Raw genomic sequence first — 15,439 nt, 5'->3', positions numbered from 1 at the left:
TGTACGAAAATCCACATTTTAAATACACCGGGTCATATTTACGCTTCGCCATTGCAACACAGACAGTGAGCGTCAAGTGGCAGTTACCATGGCTACCGCCTAGGCGGCTGCACGTGTCTGACGAGTGCCTTTCAAAATAAATCATTTTTCAAAATAAAAGACATGTCAAACATCAGACGCGCAAAAAAATGTTTTTTTTTTGACCAGCTGTCTGCGACCCACTTTTGGGTCGCGACCCACCAGTTGAGAACCACTGCTGTAGTGAAAATACTATACTGTCGCGGGCTTGGAGCCAAAGGGGCGTAAGTGGCTTTTGACAAACTTTGCAGGAGAGGCAAAACAAAATTTTGACCACACTTCAATCAACTGTATTCATTAACCTTAAACCACAACATTGCAACCACAGACATACTTATATGAATGAGTATTTATGTAATAAACTTATGGCATATTAACACAATGAACATGTTCTTAAACATTTTAAAATAAAAAAAATATGGCAAAAACGTCACATACGCCTTTTTGGCACCAAACATTTCCAAGTTTTCTATGGACATATTGGGCGTATCTGCTGAACAATGCATTGAATTGATTGAATAATTAACACTTGAATAAGTAATTAATTGTCATTTAACTCATTCATTAATTATTTTAAAAGGGTCCTATGTTCCCCGCTGTTGCCGGTCGATTGACACTCTCTACTTATGTGGACTCTCTCTGTCTATCTGGCCTGTCTAGCCTCTACCTGGTCTTTTTACTGTATTAAACTTAACCAACTCCTTTCTTCATTGCCTAAACCCAACCAATGGGACAATTACACTTCTCACTAAAAGTCACAACTCAACTTCTCACTCAAAAATAGGCAAACATCTGCAAAGTCACAACTCCTCTGCAGGTATGGGACCAAAAATTGCATGTTCCCCGTGTCCTTTTGAGGAAAAGTGGGGAACTTGCATGTTCCCCAGTCACACACAAAACAGCTACATACGGTAGGACCCGGGGAACATAGGGATGACCCCAGTAAGGCTCTCAAAGCATGATTCTGTCTTACTGTCATCACTCTTGTGAGGACATACATTCAAAAACAACTCTGACCATCTTCAACTTCTTCAATATAGGATTCGTCAGTTTGTTTCATAATATTCATCAAAATCTTTTCTGCCTCAGACAGTGCAGTTTTCTCAGCCATTTTGGATGCTGTTTAAGGGCACCAACTACACTTACACCCTTCTGGCTCTGAACAAACATGTGGGTCCTACATGTATGTATTTTTCAGGGCCAGAAGGGCGTAAGTCCACTTGCAAGCTGACCAAGCAGTGGGAAAAATGACATAAAAATAGATCAATTTCAGAAAACCAAATGTTTGGTTAAGTTGTGAATGTGTATTTTAGAATCTCTGGTAGTGGCCTCACCAGATGAACGGGGGAGGGAAATGTTTTATCATCATAGACGACTACACCAGGAAATCCAGAATGATTATCCACACACTCAATAGAAATCTGCTATAAAAAGACATTTTCAGGATCAATAAATACTTCATCTTATTACTCTGTTACTGTACCAAACTGTACTTTCTCAGTACAGTGCCAAATGCTAACACAGTGGTTCTCAAACCTTTTCGGTCATCCTCCATCTTGGACAAGGGAGGACAGTTTCCTCATTACTAAACCTTTGCCACCATCCAATCCTCCTTCACTCACGGGACAAAGTCTTTTGGACATATGCCTGTATTATGTTTTTCCTCTCTTTATTTCTAACCGACTGGTTTCCGTTTTTGCCTGTAGGTAAAAAAAAAAAAAAAAACGTGAGCGAGTGAGCCACAAGAGAAACACTGGCGTCGGTGTTTCTCTCACAGCTTGGTCACTCTCGATCCAAAATAAGGAATGTTATATGAAAACAGGATATGGAGAGAAAAAAACTATGACTATGACACTAAGAAATGGAAACATGATAATTCCTGTGACCAGTGACCATAGCTGGCCACAGTGGTCAGCGTGTCGCACCCCTCCTGTCATATCGCTATTTGAGAAGCACTTTTCTGCATGCTAACACATGCTAATCTATCGCTAATCTAATCTATCGCAGTGAAACCACTTCACCGAGTCAACAGACAACATGATGAGTTTACAAACTGTAGTAGGCCTATGTCTACATGCAGGTTGTTAGTGAAAATACTATCAGCTTCAAATATTAAACTCACTGTTGTGTCTTGTTTTTCCATTATTCTTCTTGTTCTGCTCAACAAAATTATTGAACATGGGCGAGGTTCTGGTTGCACAATGCACATGCGCAGTAATATATTGAACATGTGCGCTACTTAAACTCTATACATAATTCCTCATTTTTTGAGACAATTGTACAGAACCTGATTAACAAGGTATTTCTTCGGGACACATGAAATCATGTTGGTCAACCACGAGGACCAGACAAAAATAGACGAATAGGATCAATTCTTGTCGATGTGGTTAAAAATGCCTGTGTCTATTAGATAGTTGGACAATATAATTTTAAGTTGATTTTTAGGGCATTTTTACCTTTACTTAGACGGGACAGTGGGGGGAAACATGGAAGCAGATAGAAAGAATGGGGAATGACATGTAGAAAAGGTCGACTCAATCAGGAGTCAAACTAGCGACCACCTACTTTAGGCTTGGGGCCAATATGAGACACCTGATTTTGGTCACCCAAACACCCCAAATCAGGTTTTATTTGTATACAACTTTTAATACAATCAATAATATTCAATAATATATAAAGTACTTTACACAATGAAAGCAGTAAGACGGTACAAATAAGACAATAATACGAGGAAATTAGGAAACTATTAAAGGGATAGTTCACCCAGAATTGAAATTGCACTCATTATCTACTCACCTTCATGTGGACTAAGGGCTGGGAGAAGTTTCAGAGTCCTCCGTGGCTTCTCTGAGTTACAGGGGGTCTCGGCGTAGCAGTGCATGTCAATATAACGGTTGCAAATGGATACCAACTGTCTTCGTAACAAAAAGACACACCAAAAAACATCCAAATACCTCCATGCTTCAATACAAGACAGACATTACATACGAGCAGCATGGAGGTATTTGGATGTTTTTTGGTGTGTCTTTTTATTACGAAGACAGTTGGTATCCATTTGCAACCGTTATATTGACATAAACTGCTACGCCGAGACCCCCTGTAACTCAGAGAAGCCATGGATAACTCTGAAACTTCTCCCAGCCCTTAGTCGACATGAGGGTGAGTAGTAGGGGTGGGAGAAAAAATCGATTCACATAGATATCGTGATATCTTTTTTGACGATTTTTAAATAGATTTTTTTTGTCAAAAATCGATTTTTTTGAATTTTTTTTTTGAATTTTTTAAATATTGTGCAATGTGTATTTGTTACCCTCTTTTACATACAGAGAGTACAGGCTTTGAAAAGGGTTTAAGTTCACTTTATAATGGAGTATGTTAATTTATAGGCTCCTACAGTATTTGTGTGCAGATAAATGTTAAAAATGTGACTAAAAATCGAGAGAATCGGCAATATCGTAGAATCGCAATTTAAATCGAATCGCCATCCAAAAAATCGTAGAAGAATCGAATCGGGAGAAAAGCATATCGTCCCAGCCCTAGTGAGTAGATAATGAGTGAAATTTCAATCTTGGGTGAACTATCGCTTTAATGTCTGGATTATGCAGAAGATCCAATGGCAGCTTCATGATGAAAAAAATACTTTTTTTCGCCTTCTTTTTTAAAATTTCATCATGAAATTTTTTTTTTTTTAAGTTTCTTTAAAAAAGAACTTACCTCATTTCTTCAAATCATTGTAAAGAGTTGATTAAACTTCCTCTCCTGTCCCCTGTCAGAGCAAAGTAAAACCTTTCCCATGAAAACAGTATCTCTTAACCAAACATTTTACCAACAGGAATAGAAATCACTGTTGTCCAAAGTTCTTCACAGTTTCACTTCTGAAAGGGTTTTCCAGTCGAGACTTTCCAAAGTCTTTATGGTAGTCAACACACTAATTTTATACATTTATGCAACATGTCCACATTATTAAACAAGTGTGCTTAATAGACCTTTTATGTTTTGCAATGCAGCCTCAGCGTAATCTAAAACAAATATTTAGTTTTACTCTAATAATCACATTGGAACAAGCTTCACCCTGATCTATCATGTTCCCTCTTCCCCTGTCCTGTCGCCTCTGGGGTATTACACAGACTGCTTCTGCTACATGGTAAATAAACATTGGGGCATATGAATAAAAACATCTATGCCTCAAATGAGAGAGAGATTCAACTCTGTCCACTTGGTCAGAGTTCTGTAAACTGCCACGTGAGAACCTGCCTCATCCAATCTGTGGGAAGCCACACAAAGGGAACAAAAAGTACTTGGTCTGATTGATGGGAGAAGGCACATGACACTTGCATGGACGTACTGTATGGTGCATGGCATTGTTCTCTGTCCACTTCCATTTACTCTGCCTCTGGTATCTTTCCCCCCGTTTTCTGGGTATCAGCATTGACATACAGGCCTCTATAGGGTAATAAATAAGGCTCATTTATCTGGTTCCCTCTTAGTTGGTGGTAACATGGACCAACATGAGGTGATGAGGTGTCTACAGATTGAGTACATGGATCTGAAGAAAAGGAAGGAGGAATGTTTTTTTTTTTTTTTTTTTTTAACATTTTGAACTTCCATACTCTGACATATTCAACATTGGTAGGCAGCAGCAGAGTAGCAGCATAAGCATAGCAAGGGATTAGCAGGTAAACTGGGAGATTTAAATAGCCCGCCCTATTTGGACGAGGAGAGTTTATGACTGATCAGCTGATCAGGATGGGTGCGGCTTGAGTTGTCTGCCTGAACTAGCTTCACAGGCTTCGCAGCATTTTAAATATAAACTTTAGAAACTGTACATGTTTTTTGTATGTTTTTGTTGGACTCTTGTTTTTGCAATAATCTATTTAGTTACTGTACGCTACCTGTTTTCCATCTGTCTCTCTGTCCATCTGTCGACCAGTCAGCTTGTTCTTCACCACTAAATCAATTAAGATAAATTCACTGTCTGTCTGCCTGAGAAAGTATGAAAGACACTTCTGGTCACATCACTTGTCTTCTTTTTAGCTTAAATGTGAAAACATTTTTTCTGCTCATATCTGATTTATAGCAAGTCTTGTCTTCAGCTGTGGCTGAGATAGTGCAGTGAAGAGTAAATAGTGTAGAATCTGTGTTATCTAGTGGCAAAGCTGCAGATTGCAACCTATTTAAACAGTACCCCTCCCTCGGTGGCCTTCATGCAATCTTTTCAAAGGCAAGACTCGATATATCAATTTGTGGGCGAATGTATGTTGGTGCAATGTGGAGGTTTTTTTGAAAGAGGAGCAGCTGTGGTTGATTTATTGTTTCTGTCTTCATTTCATAGCCCTGATGAAATCTTCTGATCCACATTCTTATTGGAAGATGTCCTCAGTAACTTCACCACCTCAGATTGCTCTGCACAGATTTCTGTGACACCAGATGAAGATGTATTCACAACTATCACCAGGTAGGTGACACACTTCTTACTACCTTACTTTATTACACACCATAAAGCCATTATGAAGCATAGGGCACAATCACATGTATGTATAGATAATGAAGGTGGGCGTTTCACTGAACAGGAAGGTACGAAGACAATGAAAAAACACCAAAACAAAAACAAATGTAGACCTCTAATTCAAGCTGAATATGCATTTTCTCTAGTTTCTAAGAGAAACTTTGAAGAAAAATGTTGTATTGTAAAAAACCTTTATTAGTGATCAGTGTAGTAAAATCATTCCTTTTGTTGTCTAGGTGCTTTTGTCAGTGGCAGCCTGATGGTTGTAGGTACCGCCAGTGAATCATCCTCGAGGCTGTGGGAAATTAAACAGAAGTTTAGAGTGACATAATAACCCCACACATTAATGAAATTAAAAAGTAGAGATGCCACACAGCCAATGTGTTGTTTTGTGTTGCACATAGTGCTTCTCTCAGCTGTAGACACCAGAGTATTAACTTCAGGTAACTGATGACTCTAAGCATTATTATTTCCAACTATATCATATACTTTCAATGAAAATTGACTGATTGAGAAAAACTCCTAATACAGTTTTCAAAAGAAAGCACACAGCCATGAGCCATTACTTAAATTGTTTATTCTATTCACAGTAGTTATTAGTGAGAAAGAGGCTTCAGCAACATGTGATAGCACTGCAGTACCTTACCAGAATGATGTTTACTTTACACCTCCTGATTCACCTTCATGGGGACGTTTTCATCATTGGAGGAATCAGATTGTGGTAAATTGCTGCAGAAAGAACATACTGTATGTTGATGAATTACTGCAACTCAAAATAGCAAATATTCAAAATATATCATTGCTACTGCTGCTAACAAGTATCTACTAAAATACTGATACAAAGTAATACTGGATTTAGTATTTTCAGCATAAATATGCAAAAGTACTGATATGTACAGTTTTTTTTTATTTGGTGAACGGATGCGGCCTGAATCAGGAGGGGTCCTGTTACATTTTGGGGCACATCCAGATATGACTTAAATTTCTTTAAAATCGTATTGTCTGTTGTTTGACATTGGCTTTGTTAGTGGTTTAAACCCCACTAGTTATTTATAGTTTCTGAGTTGATTATGATACATTACTTTCTTTTCCTATTGCTACATTTATTCAAAATCAGAAGATGGTGTAGTTGTGTGTAATTTCTTTTTTTTTTTTTAATACTTTATTTACAGTTTTTAACTTTACAAAACTGTACAAAACATAACACAGTAAAGGAACAGACACACATAAAAGAAAACAGAAGAAAAGAAAAGGAAAAAAAAAAAAAAAAAAAGGGGCTGCCAGACATTTGTAAATTTACCTTTTACATAAATAGACTCACAGAAAGAAAAACATAGTTGCAGTTATTAAAGTAAAGCAAGTACCATGTGAAAGTTTAAGTCAGGTATCACACCTGACATTGGGTCAGGAAGGGTCCCCAAATTCTCTCGAATCTGTGTTGTGTGTAATTTCTGATAGTGAAAACTGTGCTCCCTTTCCACATCTTCCTCCTTTTATTCTCCATACCAAGGTTTAAGATGTTTTTAGTCCAGTTAACCTCTGAGGCCCATTCCTTAGTGTTTTTCCAAATTAATCCAGCCACAAAGGACTCTGAACACAGTCTGACCCCACTAAATAAATCAAATATAATACTAAGTCTTAAAGCTTTTACAAAGAGCATTCAGAAAAGAGCTTGTTTTAACGGTGTGTTTCTCCCAATGTTCATGATATAAGTTCACCAACATAATTAAAAAGACTCTGTTAGGTTCGGCCCTCTGCATTATAATGTCATCATAATGTCCACAACAGTCTCACTGGAAACAGTAATAATAAAACTTCAATGTGAAAAGTCATTTCACATGTTGCATAATTTTTGTGCATCTGATGTAGAATTCATTAACCTGTGAGTGGCTTGAACATCTGAGTAGACGGTCTCTTGTGCAGCATCCTGGCCAACAAGTGAGCAAAACACAATAAAAATAAAGAAATGTTAATTAAAAAAACCAACAACAGATGTTTGGTAAAGTTATGAATGCACATTTAGAATCTCTGGCAGTGACCTTACCTGATGAACAGGGAAGGGAAATGTTTTGTCATCATCGACAACGACACCAGGAAATCCAGAACAATTTTCCACACACTTGATTGAAATCCTCAATATCTGTAAAACATTTTCATGCACAATACAGTATATACATCAACTTTTTGCTCCATTACAGTCCCAAACGGTACCACTTTAGCCACAATGCGATGTCATTCCACATGCTAACACGTGCTCATCTAATCCGAGGAAAACACTCTGTTAACACTCATTCACTGAGTCAACACATAACCACATACAACAACAACAACTTCTCAAACTGAAGTACTTCTACAAGCTTTTCCTAATATGTGTACAGGTTTGTTCATTTCAGCTCAAAAAAATAAAACTAACTTGGTTAATGTCCATGGGCACCGCCATTATCAGTCCTGTTGGGTTCACCCAGCATGTGACACGATCGTAATTCCGGTTGCCCACGTATACGTGTACATGCGCAGTAATGTTGAACACGTTAAAGTAGAACTCTAAACAGAATTCCTCTTTTTCTCTCTTGAGACAATTCAACAGAACCTCATGAATTAGATGTTTACTCATGAAGGACAGTGAAAAGAGACAGGAAAGCAAATGAGTGAATGACATGTAGAAAAGATGGACTCAGTCTGAAGTCGAACTTGCAATCACCTTCTTTTGAGGCTTGGGTCCATATGGGACATGCTCTAACCCCTCGGCCACCCAAGCAGCCCCTAATCAGATTTTAACTGTATACAACTTTTCATACAATTAATGAAATAGTGTTTTGAAAAAGCACTTTACATAATGAAAGCAGTCAGACAGTAGAAATTAGACAATACTAAGAGGGACTGGGAAACTAATGTATTTTCCTATGACAGCTTCTAAAAAGGGCAACTTTTCCCATGATGAAGAGCAAAAGAAAAAAAAAACGTATCTCTGTATTCCCTTGAACAAGAAGAACTTACCTCATTTCTTCAGATTATTGTATTGTAGTTGATTAGACATCCTCTCCTGTCCCCTGTCCAAGCAAAGTAAAACCTATACTGTGAGAACAGGACCACCTGACAAAACCATCTAACCAAAGGGAATAGAAATTCTCCACAGTTTCACTTCTGAAAGTTGATGGTTTTCCAACTTTCAAAGTCGTCAACACACTCATTTTATACATTTATGCCCATAACAACATGTCCACATTATTAAACAAGTGTGCTTAATAGACCTTTAAGTTTTGCAATGCAACCTCAGTGTAATCTAAAACAAATATAGATATAGTGAATATAGTGTGATTATAAGAGTAAAAGTAGATCTACTTTTACTCTTATAATCACACTGGAACAAGCTTCACCCTGATCTATTATGTTCCCTCTTCTGTCCTGCCTCCTCCTCCTCAGTTTGACTGCTTCTGTTACATGGTAAATAAACACTGGCACATGGCATATGAACAGTGACTAAAAACATGCCTCAAATGAGATTAGGAATGCACCTCTGTCCATTTCGGTCACTGCTGTCCACTTGGTCAGATTTCGGTAAACTGTCCTGTTAGAACCTGCCTCATCCAATCTGTGAGAAGCCACACGAAAGGAACAAAAGGTACTTAGCCTGACTGAATGTTAACTCTGGGAGAAGGCACATGACATTCTTCTCTCTCCACATAGGTCCTTTCACATAATTGTCGATGTCTGCTTCTGACTCTGGCTCCAATGGTAGTTCCGTTGTAGTGAGTTCAGATATTCGATAATATTTTGTTCGATATATGATGCAATACCGTATTGATAACAATACAATGTTAACACATATACCAATGTTGAATATGTCAAGAGTATGAAAGTTTAAAATGCTGAAAAACATTCCTCCCTCCTTTTCTTCAGCTCCATGTGCTCAATTTGTAGACACCTTGAATCTTGAAACATTTTAGCGTACAGAGTTTGTGATCCTTTCCACTATTTTTTCTATAGTGATTCTTTTCAGTTTAAATATAAACTTTATAAACTGTACATGTGTATTTGTTTGTTTGTTTTTTGTTGGACTTGAACTTAGTTACCTGTTGTCCGTTACCTATCTGTCTACCTGTCAGTTTGTTCTTCACCACTAAATCAATTAAGATAAAATCACTGCAATAGTCTGCCTGTGCTCCTACCTCAAACTGTGCGATGTGACAAAAAGTATGAAAGACACTTCTCGTTGTCTTAGCACCATGTTTTATTATTATCCACAATCATTGTAAAGAGTTACATGATACAGATCAATATTATTGATCTTGTTAGAGTATTGAATCAGGTGCCTCCAGTGAATCCTCGTCAAGGCCGCGGAAAATAAAACAGATGATTCACCTCCCCAGCTTCTTCATTAGGAATCAGGTGGTGCCACATTGCTGCAGAAACAACATATTTGCCTTTGATAAGTTGTTTATGAACTACTTCAATATCTGTTAATGACAGCTAGACAACTAACAATTTAAGAACACAGGTAAATAACAAAACATTAGAAAATGGAGAATTGAGCTTCAAAAATTGCATTATAAAAGATATTTATAGGAGCAGAAATATCTGAAGAGCTAAAAACGCTAGTAAAGGGCCTGCAAAGTGTAGACAAGTAAGTTGTAAATTAAATGTTTTAGTTTTTTTCTGTTCATTGACATGTACAAATAATCCTCATATTCCCTTGACCTAACATAATGCTGTTTTCACATCTGTGGTTTTTAGTCTGGTTAATACACTTTGAGCTTGAGGGTTCCTACAACCTCCTCTCTTTATTTTCCTGCTCCTGCCAGACAATTCGCCCAATAAGTAAAAAGGTATCAAAATGTGCATTTTACCAGGTGTATGCAGCTTCTGGAGAATCACTCTCCAAGTCAGTGTCTCCCTTTTCCATGGGACATTGGTGGCTGCTCACAAAACTGCAGGGCAACAGTTGCACAGAAAGACGAGCATTGAATATATTGAATAAATTGCAGGGATGTAAATATTTTACGAACAGCATTCACAAGACCCAAACAAGTTGCGGGAGTGTGTTTCTCTCTGTGTGCGTCATGTACATAAGTTCACCAACAATCCAGAGTTTCAGTTTTATTGTTTTCTTTTTAGCTTTACCTGCCATTTGAATCCCCAACAGAAGGATCTTCATAATAGTCCAGTTGGAAAGCTCTCACAGAACTACAGTAAAAAGTGACAGAAACACTTAAGATAAATGTGGAAGTCATTGTACATTTTGCATATCCAAAGTGTAGTGCTACTGAAAAAAAAGAAAAAAAAGAAACCTGTTATGGCCTGCATTGTACCCAGTTTCCTGTGCAGCATTCTGGCCAGAAAAAAACACAAAAACATAATCAGACCATAAAACCATAAAAAACAGATCCATTCCAGAAAACCAGATTTACAGTTCAGCTTAGAATGTACTTTGTTAAATATCTGGGACGAACGTCACCTGCTGGGAAGAAATGGGGTATGTTTTGTCTTCGCAGACGACAACACCACCGTCCCCATTGGGATCATCCACACACTCGATGGAAAGCTGTAATGTCATCAAAAATGTAATGTGATTAAATATGATCTAACGGCCCCGTTACAATAGCAAACTGTACCTCTTCAACTAAATGTTAACATGCTAACAATGCTAATGGCCCGGACAAAGGTACACACTAATATGTGCACACTCGATTGTACATAAGTTGCTTCTACGAGTAAACCTACAAAGTATCTTTCCTTCAGCATCTCCCTATACTTTACCGAATACTGGTGTGTTCATTTCACCAAGATGTTTAAACTTACTTTTTCATTTAAACACTCCATTTCGCTCTATCAGTGATATGATGTTGTGTGATCTCGTATTGTCTCGCGTCGTTTTGTGTGATTTGCATATTCATATAGGCGCACATGTAAAATGTTCAACAATAATGAGCACGTCACAATAAGCAAATTATTAAAAATGTTACATTAAACACTTTTTTGGTCTATAGGTTATTTCTTATGACTTGTCCTAGGCTATTCTTCCTTAGTACAAAAGAAAGAAGTTATTTCATCATTTAAACTGAATATATTTCCTTTTTGTAAGTACTTCTCTTCCAAAACTACTAACTATTTCTTACTAGGCATTCACTGTATGCTGATGACACAGGGTTTTTCAAAACTGAATTCAAACTATTGCTCATTCACCCTAAAAAACCTACCTTGTTTTTTGTACAGTGAGGATCATGTAGGAATTATCCTCTGGTCAGTCTGCTTCAATGTTGGTCCAAATTGATCAGAAAGCACACCAATCACATTCATCCTTGTTTGTTTGAATCAGAAATACCTAGAAATGTCAAAGTATACCTAGGTATAAGAATACCTAGGTACACGAATAGTATTTGTATACCTAGGTATTCTTATACCTAGGTATTTGTCCAATACCCAGGTATTAGTCCAATACCCAGGTATAAGTCCAATACCCGGTATAAGTCCATACCCGGTATAAGTCCATACCCGGTATAAGTCCAATACCTACACTGTAGGTATAAGAATACCTAGGTATACCAATACATACTCTGAGTCAATCCACTGAGATCATTTTGCAGCCCATGAAGAGAACTGACTTCCTCTCCTCTAAGTACTTTCGTTATCATTTACAAGGAAACGGCATCTACCACACCCCCACATTGAAAAACCAGCAAAATTTAAGTCCCCAGTCTTCACGCCTTTTGAAATGTGTCATCATTCTACGCTTGCACAATGGGGCATGAAGGGCAGATTTGAAGAACAAATGCAAAAGCAGTAGCTTAAAAGAGGTTAACTTATGGATTCAGTTTGAGTTCTAATGGATATGAGCATCATGAAAAAACATTTTACATCTACTATCACACCTTTTTAGATTCATCTTAATAAATGTTGTCTATAAAATCCAAAGTCATACCAAAACTTACCTCAGTGCTTCACCAGACTCTAAACTGAGTTTACTACACTTTAATATTTACATGCTGAACTTCATCTGTTTAATAGGGTGTTTTCAGAACAAACAGAGTTCTTGTACTTCCCTTTTAATTGGCACAAGGAAAGAAGTATATATTTAAATGTATCACTATTTGATCACTAATGAAGCATATAATAAATGGGATGTATGGATGTATTAGAAAGTTTTGTAAGCCCAGAATGAGCCCTCTGACCATGGTGTGGTTTCTCTGTGGCCCTATTTTGATACAGTTGTACTGAAATTGTATTTATTCTTGTCTTAAATGTCCATGTTTTAAGTATAAAAGTTCCTATGAAATTTGAATTTGGAGTGCTACAGGTTTTCTTTTTGACTGGCTCAAAGGGTGTACAATACATAACAACAGCAACAGCAGAATATGCTGTATTTGCAGGCTACCCACATCCTGTCGTAACATTTATGGTGACAAGTCATAGAGATAAAAGTGCATACAGAAAGAAACATGAAAAAGACATTCATCCAAAATGTAACGTTGAGCAAGCAGATGAGAATCAGAATCTCCCAAACCTTCAAGTTACTGTAAAATATGCATTCTGTATCTATTAAGAGTCTTAGTTTTCAATAATTAACATAGAAGACAGGTGAAGGCTTTAAAAGAGAAGAGATAAATGGAACTTTCTATGAGTATATAGAGAAAAGTCTTTAGGTTCTATTTGTTGTCTCAATTAGATGTGATTATTTTCAGTACACGTTACTTAGCATTATGGTAGCAGTATATAGAACAGTAATTAACTCTGCTCTGCTCACATTTCCATTTTCTGAGCCCTCTAGTGACAGTAATTTTACATACGCCTACAAGAAAATCACCCACATAAGACATAGAGGACTGGAACTGAAGCTCTGACTAACTGAACCCAACTAAATACAAAAACCTTTTGAGAATGACTTTTGAAATACTCCTTACCTTTGGAAATCATTGATAGATGCTCTGATTTATCTTAGTGGTGCTGCATATTATAAAAGTAAAACTGAAACTTGAGAATGAATATGTAATAATAATTTGATTTCTACTTGTCCTTATTTCTTACCCATTAGTCGTGCAATAGTGGGACCTGCTAACCTCATAACTTAAGGTGTTATTTTTTAGATCTTTGAATGACCTTGGCTGACTTGGTGTACAATAATGTGCTAAACACCACAAGGTGTCAGTATTGTTGCCTATTACGTTTTGACATTGTTTATGGTGGCTGTATTTTCCAAACCATATCACAAATTAACAAAATTATCAGCTATTTCTGTCAAGATACTTTTTTCTTGATGTCTCGTTTTATTCTCAAATCCTATCTGAAATGTTTGTTCCTTATGATTACCACTTACATGTGCAAACTCAGCATATGATGTTTTTTTTTTTTTTTACAGAGACTGCAAAAAAAAAACAAATAAGTAAGAGGAAGTAATCATGCTGTCCACTTTCAAATGGTCATGAACCTAGGATAAATCAGTGTGTTCAAATAGTCAGGTATCATGTTCAAACCAAGCCTTAGTTCTGGGGCTGTATTTATCAAGCTTCATATAGAAATACTGTACTCCTTACAACACTGCTAACAGTTGACGTTATGAGTAAAAATATTATTCGCTGAAAGCTGCATTTAAAAGTTAGTTATTAAGCGTCAAGCCTAACCAGTACTCAGTCAGTCAATATATGAACAAGGCGACTCGTGTGTGGTGACCGACGGTTTTTAAAAATTGGCATGAGTGAAGATGGCAGGGGGAGAACAGCAGTGTTTGGTCGACAAAAAGCTAGAACAAGTTCTCTTGTGTGGGAGCAAACACATACACAGGGTTTTATTTAAGATAAGATATAATATAAGACCTTGCTGCACCCCAAAAGTGTTCCCATTGCCCAAGCCGAGCGAACAGGCAAAAAGACAACACTGCTGAACTGAAACTTAACTCTGAAATCCTGCTCCATACTGACATGACTGCATGTCATAGTTTCTACACAAGAGCATATAACACTGAAAACATGATTAGTTGTTTTTTTGTTTTATATTTTTAGGCATTTTTTCCTTTATTTGATAGGACAGTGTAGACAGGAAATCAAGGAGAGAGACTAGGGGAATGACCTGCGCTAAAGATCGTCTCAGTCGGGAGTTGGGAGTCAAACCGTTCCTGGCACTTCCGTCCGGCAAACGTGTGTGTGGATGTGTTCTCTAACCACTGAGCACCCCTCCATTGGTTGATATTAATGGGCCCGAAGTGTGTCAAGTAAACAGACACCACCACCAGCCTGGACTGTTGACACAAAGCAGGTTGGCTCTATGGATTTATACTGTTGATGCCAAATTCTGACCCTACCATCTGCGTGCCTGAGCAGAAATCCAGATTCATCCCATTCCCACCAGGCTACGTTTTTCCAGCCTTCAGCTGTCCAGTTATGGTGAGCTAGTGTTTGCCTCAGCCACTATGTCTGACATGAGTACAATCCAATGTGGTCCTCTGCTTTTGTAGTCCATCCACCCCAAAGTTGGACATGCGGCATATTCTGACATGTCAGCCTCAGTGTCTGTCTGCTCATTCCCCTCTGACCTTGCTTTAAAACATTTTTGTCCACAGAACTGCTGCTCACTGGGTGTATTTAGTTTTCTTGTACCATTCTGAGTTAAACTTTAGAGACATTTGTGTGTGAAAGTTCAGAAATCTTCTGACAGATGTGGCAGCAACTATCATGCAACAGTGAAAGACACAGATCCCCCCACCCTCCCCATTTTGATATTGTATGTGAACATAAACTGCCACTTGTGACCTGTATCTGAATACATTTATACATTGCACAGCTGCCACATGATGAGCTGCATGATTAATTTAGTGAATAAACAGGTGAGTACAGAGTGCAAAGAGAATGTGAGAAACGTGGGGCA

At 37.6% G+C, this 15,439-nt stretch overlaps 1 long non-coding RNA gene across 1 annotated transcript; it reads right to left on the bottom strand.

Moving 5' to 3' along the window:
- Positions 1–10,431: 10,431 nt before the first annotated feature.
- Positions 10,432–11,128, bottom strand: LOC311007638. Its single transcript, XR_014596432.1, has 4 exons — positions 11,040–11,128; positions 10,873–10,913; positions 10,706–10,768; positions 10,432–10,512 (listed from the first exon to the last, which is right to left on the bottom strand). It is a non-coding gene; the product is annotated as an uncharacterized lncRNA (long non-coding RNA).
- Positions 11,129–15,439: the final 4,311 nt, after the last annotated feature.

Source organism: Trachurus trachurus (assembly GCF_905171665.1).
Source record: "Trachurus trachurus genome assembly, chromosome: 24".
Lineage (NCBI taxonomy): Eukaryota > Metazoa > Chordata > Actinopteri > Carangiformes > Carangidae > Trachurus > Trachurus trachurus.
The sequence above is the reverse complement of the archived record's forward strand: the minus strand, read 5'-3'. Positions and strand labels throughout refer to the sequence as shown.